Raw genomic sequence first — 10,889 nt, 5'->3', positions numbered from 1 at the left:
GCACCTGCCCTGTGGGTGCTGCTCTCTGTTCCAGCAGCAGAGCTGTCCTACATCCCATCTAAGGACAGTCCCCTCCTGCTGCCCACGAACCTCACACTGTCCACTATGGCTTGTTTCCTAACTGTATAGTCAATCGTTTATTTGTGTGTGTGTGTGTGTGTGTGTGTGTGTGTGCGCGCGTGCATGTGTGTGTGACAGAGACAGAGAGACAGAGAGAGGGACAGAGAGGGACAGACAGACTGGAAGGGAGAGAAATGAGAAGCATCAATTTTTCATTGCGGCACCTTAGTTGTTCATTGATTGCTTTCTCATATGTGCCTTGACCGTGGGGCTACAGCAGACCGAGTGACCCCTTGCTCGAGCCAGCGACCTTGGGTCCAAGCTGGTGAGCTTTGCTTAAACCAGATGAGCCCACACTCAAACTGGCGACCTTGGGGTTTCGAACCTGGGTCCTCCACATCCCAGTCCAACGATCTATCTACCGCGCCACCGCCTGGTCAGGTTCAATCTTTTCTTTTCTTTTTTTTTTTTTTTCTCACCTGAACCTTTCCATTTTTATTTATACATTTCACATTTCTCTCATTTGTAACATTCATAATCCACTTCCAGTTATTACTTGACCTTTCTTCCTACCGACACAGGTCAAATTCGGGAGAGAGCTGTCTGACCTGATTTCTGTGCATCCCAACCTCCGTCCCCCCCAGTCCGCCCCCCAGTCTCACCACAGCTTCCGCTGGACCTGTGGGTTCCTCGCATCCTAAAACCAGTGCTTCAGTCTTTCTTTCTTACACATTGCCTACTTTAGTTTAAACACCGTCTCCCACTGCCTACATGATTCAGCTTTCTCCTGGCTTCCTTTCTGCCTCCCCAGCTGTTCCTTTCTATCTCTTTTGCAAACTCATTCATCTCAATTTGGCCAGTACATTGCGGAGAGACCTGACTTGTTTCAGTAACCTTTCCTCCTTCGCCTCGGACTTTCTTCCTATTTGCCTAGGCACCTCAAGTTTCTACCTGCTTCAGGCTAGACTTCTCTGGGTTCGACCCACAACACCCAATTTTCTTTCAACTTTGTAAATGTCAAATATATTAATTATTTATTGCTCTGTAACAAAGCAAAGCCTAGCACTTAAAACCACATACATTTCTTTTTTTTTTTTTAATTTTTTTTACAGAGACAGAGAGTCAGAGAGAGGGATAGACAGGGACAGACAGACAGGAACAGAGATGAGAAGCATCAATCATCAGTTTTTCGTTGCGCATTGTGACACCTTAGTTGTTCATTGATTGCTTTCTCATATGTGCCTTGACCGTGGGCCTTCAGCAGACCGAGTGACCCCTTGCTCGAGCCAGCAACCTTGGGTCCAAGCTGGTGAGCTTTTGCTCAAACCAGATGAGCCTGCGCTCAAGCTGGTGACCTTGGGGTCTCGAACAAGGGTCCTTCCACATCTCAGTCCAACACTCTATCTACTGCGCCACCGCCTGGTCAGGCAAAACCACATACATTTCTGATCTCCTAGTCTCTGTGGGTCAGGAGTCCAGGTGGGGCGAAGGGAGACCCTCTGGCGCAGGGTCCCTCGGGGGCTGCAGACAAGGTGCTGGCTGGGGCTGTGGTCATGTCAGGGCTTCCGTGCAGAGGACCCGCTTCTGAGACCACTCAGGTGGCTGTGGGTGGGTGTCATGTCTGCACAGGCTGCTGCTCGGAGACATCAGTTCTTTACGCCCGGGCCTCTTACCAGGGCTACCTGCAGCATGGAGGCTTGCTTCTCTAGAGCGAGGGAGGGGTCAGAGGGGACTGGGTGGGGGAGGGGAAGATGGGAGTCAAAGCTTCTGTATAAGGTCATCTCAGAAGGAACATCCCGTTACTTCTGCTCTGCTCTATTCATTAGATGCAAGACGCACACTCACCCGAGGGGAGGGATCGCAGGTGTATGTGGACACCAGGAGTCGGAGTCACGGGAGCCATTGTGGGGGCTGCCTGCTCCATGACCTCACATTCACCATTGTGCCCAAAATTAGACTCGTGCCCCACCCCACCCCCACCCCAGAACCAAGGCTTCGCTCTCTCAGGGACTGACGCCGCCACAGCTCCTGTTCTGCAGCCCAGAAACTTGCAGTCATTCCGGACTCTCTTGTCAGTCTCATTCCCACCCACCCCCCATACCTGCTCATAACTAAATTCTGTCGCTTTATTTCTCAAATATGACCCAAGTCTGCTCGTTTCTCTCCACCCCTACAGCCACCACCCGTCCATCAGGGGCCAGCACCATTTCCTGCTCGGACTTGCAGTCACCTGCCAACGGGTCCTCCCTCACCTCCTCTGACCACTTTCCGCCCAATATGCACTCGGTGTTGCAGACACAGTGATCTCTTCACCATATCCATCTAACTGCGACCCTCTTCTGTGTAAAAACCATCGCATGGTTTCCCACTCCCTACTAGATACGGACAAAACTCCCCGATAACCTCCACGCTTCCGCCCAGTCCGGCCCCTCGGCCTCCCAGCCTCCCCTCACACCTGGTCCGCCTCCCAGCCTCCCCTCACACCTGGTCCGCTTCACCCAGCCTCCCCTCACACCTGGTCCGCCTCCCAGCCTCCCCTCACACCTGGTCCGCTTCACCCAGCCTCCCCTCACACCTGGTCCGCTTCGCCCAGCCTCCCCTCACACCTGGTCTGCTTCACCCAGCCTCCCCTCACACCTGGTTCGCTTCCCAGCCTCCCCTCACACCTGGTCCGCTTCACCCAGCCTCCCCTCACACCTGGTCCGCTTCACCCAGCCTCCCCTCACACCTGGTCCGCTTCACCCAGCCTCCCCTCACACCTGGTCCGCCTCCCAGCCTCCCCTCACACCTGGTCCGCCTCCCAGCCTCCCCTCACACCTGGTCCGCTTCACCCAGCCTCCCCTCACACCTGGTCCGCCTCCCAGCCTCCCCTCACACCTGGTCCGCTTCACCCAGCCTCCCCTCACACCTGGTCCGCCTCCCAGCCTCCCCTCACACCTGGGCCGCCTCCCAGCCTCCCCTCACACCTGGTCCGCCTCCCAGCCTCCCCTCACACCTGGTCCGCTTCACCCAGCCTCCCCTCACACCTGGTCCCCTCACACCTGGTCCCCTCACACCTGGTCCGCCTCCCAGCCTCCCCTCACACCTGGTCCCCTCACACCTGGTCCGCTTCACCCAGCCTCCCCTCACACCTGGTCCGCCTCCCAGCCTCCCCTCACACCTGGTCCGCTTCACCCAGCCTCCCCTCACACCTGGTCCGCCTCCCAGCCTCCCCTCACACCTGGGCCGCCTCCCAGCCTCCCCTCACACCTGGTCCGCTTCACCCAGCCTCCCCTCACACCTGGTCCGCCTCCCAGCCTCCCCTCACACCTGGTCCGCTTCACCCAGCCTCCCCTCACACCTGGTCCGCTTCGCCCAGCCTCCCCTCACACCTGGTCCGCCTCCCAGCCTCCCCTCACACCTGGTCCGCTTCGCCCAGCCTCCCCTCACACCTGGTCCGCTTCACCCAGCCTCCCCTCACACCTGGTCCGCTTCACTCTTCCCTCCAGGTCCGCGGGCTTGCTCTCAGTCCCACCAGCCACAGGGTTTCGGCACAGCTTGTTCCTGCTTAGACCGTTTTTGCTCCCCTTTTGGCCTAATTTTTATGTTTTAGACAATTAGCTCAAGCATTGATTCCACAAGAATCCCTTTCTAAGACCTCAGGGACTCATATCCTTCTTCTCAAAGCTCTTGTCACACCTGCAGTTTTCTCCCAGTTTGTGTGATTATCTTGCCTGTGTTCTTTAAGTACCAACAACTGAGAGTCACAGCACTGCTGGAACCCCAGCATTTAAACCACCTGGTCCCTAGCAGATGCTCAATAAACATGCTCTGAGCACATGGAATTTCTTGACCACAACTCTCCCCAGATGGGTGCAGGTCTACGTGCTAGGCCTGGTGGGAGCCGTTGCGCCAGTGTGTGATGAGATTCCACCCGCTAGCTCAGAACCCTGGGCTGAGATCCCACCCGCTAGCTCAGAACCCGGGCTGAGATCCCACCCGCTAGCTCAGAACCCGGACTGAGATCCCACCCGCTAGCTCAGAACCCGGACTGAGATCCCACCCGGTAGCTCAGAACCCGGACTGAGATCCCACCCGCTAGCTCAGAACCCTGGGCTGAGATCCCACCCGCTAGCTCAGAACCCTGGGCTGAGATCCCACCCGCTAGCCCGGAACCCTGGGCTGAGATCCCACCCGCTAGCTCAGAACCCTGGGCTGAGATCCCACCCGCTAGCCCGGAACCCTGGGCTGAGATCCCACCCGCTAGCTCAGAACCCTGGGCTGAGATCCCACCCGCTAGCTCAGAACCCTAGGCTGAGACCCCACCCGCTAGCTCAGAACCCTAGGCTGAGACCCCACCCGCTAGCTCAGAACCCTGGGCTGAGATCCCACCCGCTAGCTCAGAACCCTGGGCTGAGATCCCACCCGCTAGCTCAGAACCCTAGGCTGAGACCCCACCCGCTAGCTCAGAACCCTGGGCTGAGATCCCACCCGCTAGCTCAGAACCCTGGGCTGAGACCCCACCCGCTAGCTCAGAACCCTGGGCTGAGATCCCACCCGCTAGCCCGGAACCCTGGGCTGAGATCCCACCCGCTAGCTCGGAACCCTGGGCTGAGATCCCACCCGCTAGCTCGGAACCCTGGGCTGAGACCCCACCCGCTAGCTCAGAACGCTGGGCTGAGATCCCACCCGCTAGCTCAGAACCCTGGGCTGAGATCCCACCCGCTAGCTCAGAACCCTGGGCTGAGATCCCACCCGCTAGCTCAGAACCCTGGGCTGAGATCCCACCCGCTAGCTCAGAACCCTGGGCTGAGATCCCACCCGCTAGCTCAGAACCCGGACTGAGATCCCACCCGCTAGCTCAGAACCCTGGACTGAGATCCCACCCGGTAGCTCAGAACCCGGACTGAGATCCCACCCGCTAGCTCAGAACCCTGGACTGAGATCCCACCCGCTAGCTCAGAACCCGGACTGAGATCCCACCCGCTAGCTCAGAACCCGGACTGAGATCCCACCCGCTAGCTCAGAACCCTGGACTGAGATCCCACCCGCTAGCTCAGAACCCTGGGCTGAGACCCCACCCGCTAGCTCAGAACGCTGGGCTGAGATCCCACCCGCTAGCTCAGAACGCTGGGCTGAGATCCCACCCGCTAGCTCAGAACGCTGGGCTGAGATCCCACCCGCTAGCTCAGAACCCTGGGCTGAGCTCCCACCCGCTAGCTCAGAACGCTGGTCTGAACTCCCACCCGCTAGCCCGGAACCCTGGACTGAGATCCCACCCGGTAGCTCAGAACCCGGACTGAGATCCCACCCGCTAGCTCAGAACCCTGGGCTGAGATCCCACCCGCTGGCTCAGAACCCTGGGCTGAGATCCCACCCGCTGGCTCGGAACCCTGGGCTGAGATCCCACCCGCTGGCTCGGAACCCTGGACTGAGATCCCACCTGCTAGCTCAGAACCCTGGGCTGAGATCCCACCCGCTGGCTCGGAACCCTGGACTGAGATCCCACCCGCTGGCTCGGAACCCTGGACTGAGATCCCACCCGCTAGCTCGGAACCCGGACTGAGATCCCACCTGCTAGCTCAGAACCCTGGACTGAGATCCCACCCACTGGCTCGGAACCCTGGGCTGAGATCCCACCCGCTGGCTCGGAACCCTGGACTGAGATCCCACCCGCTAGCTCAGAACCCGGACTGAGATCCCACCTGCTAGCTCAGAACCCTGGACTGCCTGGACTCCAGGTCCAGCTCCAGGCAGGTCTCACTACAGATGACCTGCCCCAGACCACGGATCTCCGCAGCCAACCCTGCTTAACGGATCGTTGCATCCAATTCCAGTCAGAGCGTCACAGGCTTTCCGACCGAACATTCTTGCTCACTGCACCTGGCGAGGCACGGCTCCCTCTGAATGGGCTATTGAGGCTTGTTGGGGGAGAGGGCATCTATTTCCTTTTTCTGTCCTTAGGAGAGAGCCGTTATGGGTCCACCGTGGCACATAGGACGGCCTCCTTCTTTGTCTGCTGGTAATGGAGAATGTGACACTGCCCAGCAACCTTGGCCTCAGCTCCCTGTCACAGCGGGAAACGCAGGCTCTGCGGGAGCTATGGCGGCCTCACAGTGGTACCGGTATGGGGACACGTCTCACTCGGTCCCCTCTGCAGCTACTGTTTTACCCTGGCGTCAGCCACAGCTTCCCGAGGCCCCCTCTGGGGCTCCTGCACTCTTATTTAAGTAACAGGGGCAGGGGGGTTGGAAATGGCTTCCTGGTGAGAACAGCTTAGGCAGTTGCCCCACAGTGCGCCACACGCTCAGGAAGGGGCTCTAAGGAGGAGCAGGGCAAAGCATCCCCAGACGACGTCCTCAACTGACTCCCCAAATTGAGTCCAGAGCACCCCTTCCCCCAACCCCCACCCCAGTCTGCACATGACAGGAAAACCTTGATTTTCAGATCGAGGCATTTAAACTGTATATTTAAAGTCACAGGGATTCAGCATAGAGTCTTCAGCAAGAAATAATACTTTTTTGAAAGAATTATCTAATAACCTTGTGCATTCGTTTTCAAAAAGACGGGTCATTGGGTCAGGGAGGCAAGTTGGGGTATAAAGAAATTCAAAGCAGAGAAGTCACAGGCTTGGACTAAGGCGGTCGCTGAGAGATTACTGAGGCCCGGCTGGATCTGAGAGCTTTGGGCCGGAGCATGCATCAAGATCCCGAAGGACTCTCCACCAGGAAGCGGGCGACGCCTGCCCTCTCTGCACTCCGGCAGGCGTACGCCCTGCCCTCGGAGCGCCCACGCTCCCTGTCTCCCACACTCACCATGGCTGCCTCCTGCTCACCTGCTGACTTGACACACTCCTCCATCTCCACGTGCAACAGCCTCTGAGACGTGCTGTCTACAGTCAGTCCCAGCTCCCCGTACCAGCACCACCGCTGGACCCAGAGCTGTTCTCCCTCCTCTCCTGACCCCCGGACCACAGCCACCTGGTCCTGCCCTGCCTCCAGGAGACACGGGCCAGCTGGGGGTGCAGTGACAGGCAGGGAAGACCTAAGGTGAAGTTGTGGCGTCTTTGAGCAGCGGCAGCCTGGACTGGAGGGAGCAGGGGACAGAGACCGGTTGGCAAGGCTGACAGCAGAGCGGGTGGAGACGTGAGGACTGAGTGTAGCTACAGAGAGGGAGGCAGAGGGAGAGGCTTCACCACATCACCTGCGGTCAGCTCTGGCTGAGCCCAGCCCCGGTTTACCCTTCCGAAGACCTAACCGGGTGCTGCTTCTCTTCTCTCCCATCCTCTTGCTGACCATCGTGGCTGACTGACCGCATCTCTGCCGCAGGGTGGGCAGGAGAAACAAGGCAATGGGGAATCGGACTGGTAAACCGACTTTCTGGGAACCGCTCTGGGAAAGGCGCAGTGCGGAAGGTGTTGGGCAGCACTAATAAAAGGTGCTGTTATACACAGGCTCGTGCAATCGATTTGTTCCCTGCTATTCCCCAAATGCTACTGAGACCACAGAGTTGGCAGCATTAGTTTTTTTATGGCTTCTAATTTAAACTTTAGATTTAGCAAACAGATCACCAACTGCCCTTTATATGTTCAGTGGGCTGGGAAAATATCGTGGAATTTAGTGTATCATTTCAATCCTGTCAAGCTAGTTGGTGTAATATCCAGATCTGCATTCCACTTTATTTTCCATGCTTACCTGTTCCATGTGAAAAAGAAATAATCCTCTGAGAACTGAAGTATTTTTCATAACTAATAAATATAAGATTAACTGTCATCGGCTATAAACCACCCTAACAGATGATATAACTGATAGATGATGAAGACTAGAATCTTGACTAGTTAACAATAAGAAAGTAGTAACCTACTAATCACATAAGAAACGAATCTGAGGCCAGACCCGGTTAGGGGAGGGATCTGTAGACTAGGGGTCTCTCTCTCTTTCAGGAGTTGCTGGAACTGGCCAGGTAGACTGGCCTTTTGAGTGGGGGCTGCTCAGGTGGGGCTGTGACATCAGGCCACACTCAAAGGGGCACGTCTGCCTTGCCTCAACAGATTGGGGCCACACTGAAAATGTGGACCCAGCCTTTTCTAGAGAGTCTCGAAGTGACTGGGCTGGCCCCAAACAAAACAAACCTAAAAACACCTGCTTGTGGACCACCAGGAACCCCTGGTAGGAAGTAACTAATAAAGACATTGAATAGTAACCACCTGTCCGTGTACCCACCGAAGGGACCAACGAGCAGAAGTGTGGCATCTGCCCCATTCCTGCCACATGGGAGGTGACTTCTACTGTGGGGCAGTCTGAGCACACACTCCTTGGAGATTATTCGATTCCCTGTGCTGTAATGTTATGATCACCAGAAAAACTTCTGCATACTAGTTTGATTTTACAACAAACTTTAAAATGAGCCAGGGTTTGCTCTGAATAAGGGGACATCCTGGTTTCAGTCCCTGGAAAGAGCTATTCCTCTGTATCAATACAGTAGCATTCTGACTTTCTACCAAACTCTTTCTCGAGTTTGTTGAACGTGTGTTTGCCCGGTAGAGCCTTGGACAGCTCCGGGGAAGCTAACACTCTGGTTAGTAAAGCGAGATTCTGGTGCTGAAAAGCTGACTGTGTGGCCAGCAGCTGGCCTTCTTCTTCTCAACGTGGAAGGCACCGTTTTGTAAACGGGGCAAGTCTGGCATTGGTTCAGCTTGGTAATTCAAAAGTCTCTTATCATATCTTTCGATTTTTTTAAATTTTTTTATCTTTTTTTTTTTTAGTCCCCAGAGTTCTCTCTCCATGTCCTTGACCTCCTTGACACATCCATCTGCCTCACGGCTAATTGCTCTTTGCGTGTCCACTGTCCTTGCAAGTTGTCTCTACTCTTCTTCTTTACGTCTTCAGCATTCCTTTATTTTATTTCTTTCATTACTTTTCTGTTGGTTTCATTTGGAAATGCACCTGCTTCCTCTGTGATCTTGCTAGTACCCCGTATGTTACAGGTGCTCTAGGACGGACACAAACCTCCCTTTAGAGCTGGGCGGACCCATAGGGTAGTTGCTAGCTACCACCTTTTTGAACACGTAAAATGTAGCTGGCCTGAAATGAGATGTGTCGTAAGTGTGAAATGCACACTAGATTTCTAAGACAGCAGGTAAACAGAATGTAAGGTAGTATAAATAATATATTACAACATCCATTGCATGTTGAAATGACTATATTTTGGCTAGATTAGTTTGAACAAATGCATTTTTAAAATTAAGTTCATCTATTTCTTTTTACTCTTAACAGGGTGACTAGAAAATTTACTAATACATATGCGGCTAGTGGTATAACTCTATTGTCAGGGCTGCTTTAGGGAGTCATAATGTATGTATTCTTTTTTTTTTTTTTTCATTTTTCTGAAGCTGGAAACGGGGAGGCAGTCAGACAGACTCCCGCATGCGCCCGACCAGGATCCACCCAGCATGCCCACCAGGGGCGATGCTCTGCCCCTCTGGGGCGTTGCTCTGTTGCATCCAGAGCCATTCTAGCGCCTGAGGCAGAGGCCACAGAGCCATCCACAGCGCTCGGGCCATCTTTGCTCCAATGGAGCCTCGGCTGCGGGAGGGGAAGAGAGAGACAGAGAGGAAGGAGAGGGGGAGGGGTGGAGAAGCAGATGGGCGCTTCTCCTGTGTGCCCTGGCCGGGAATTGAACCCGGGACTCCTGCATGCCAGGCCGACGGTCTACTGCTGAGCCAACCGGCCAGGGCCTATATGTATTCTTTACAGTTCTACAAGTAGCCTAAAGACTGTATTAAAAATTCCTTTGGGTTGGAATGCCCAAAATGAATACTTCGCTTCTTTTTCTCCATCCCAACCCATCTTCTCAAAGGCATGATCATTTTTCCCTTTTGTATAAAAACTAAAAGAAAGGCGGAAATTTTCTTGATTCAGAAGTAGGTCCAAAGTAAGTACATTGAAATGGAATGAAGATCTAAGGAAAACTGACGGTAAGCAAGACACCAACAGACAATCAGTTAACAAAACACAGAAGTGTCGTATATTCACCTGGACCAGCGTCAGTCCCGTGGGAAAACCCAGCAGCTTGAATCCCTCTACCTACAGGCCCCACACCGAGACCTGTTTCTTCCCACCGGAGGGGAAGTACGCTGCATACTAGAGGGAGTTGTTGGGAGTTTTGTCTCTCTCACGCCACACCTGTCTTCCAAGGTTCACTTTCGCATCTTATATGAATCAGTGTTTTTCAGCCGCTGGTCCACAGACTGGTCTTCCAGAAATACCACGTCAGTCCACGAAAGAGTCCACCACCCTGATGCTGTATGAAGAGGACAGACCCAATGATCTGAGTTGAATTCACTTACATTCAGGGTGATTTCTGCCTTATTGGTCCCTGAAATAATTCTCCTATTTTCACCGGTGCCTAAGAGTAAAAAGGTTAAAAACCACGGATGTAAATGATAATTTACAATAATGAGGGTAGGTTGGGGAATCAGAGGAATCTAGGTTTGGTCCTGGCTTTGCAACTTGCTAACTCTTGTGCTGGTTACTTTACCTCTAGAACTTCACCTGCTAATCTCTAAATTAGGGACCATAGGGTCATTCCTCCTTTCCCAATGGGGAAACACCCTGCCTCTGCTCCTAGCCATTCTCTACTCTTAGTTCTTGAAATCGGCTCTGCAAATATGATTGTGCCTTTGCCTTTTGCTAAAGAAACTGTATTCTTCACCCCAAGTCTCAGGAAAAGAGCTTTTACGTCTGACCTGCGGTGGCGCAGTGGATAAAATGTCGACTTGGAACGCTGAGGTCTCCAGTTCAAATCCCTGGGCTTGCCTGGTCAGGGCACATATGAGAGTTGATGCTTCC

The sequence above is a fragment of the Saccopteryx leptura genome, chromosome 8, assembly GCF_036850995.1.
Source record: "Saccopteryx leptura isolate mSacLep1 chromosome 8, mSacLep1_pri_phased_curated, whole genome shotgun sequence".
Taxonomy (NCBI): Eukaryota; Metazoa; Chordata; class Mammalia; order Chiroptera; family Emballonuridae; genus Saccopteryx; species Saccopteryx leptura.
Note: the sequence above shows the minus strand (reverse complement) of the source record.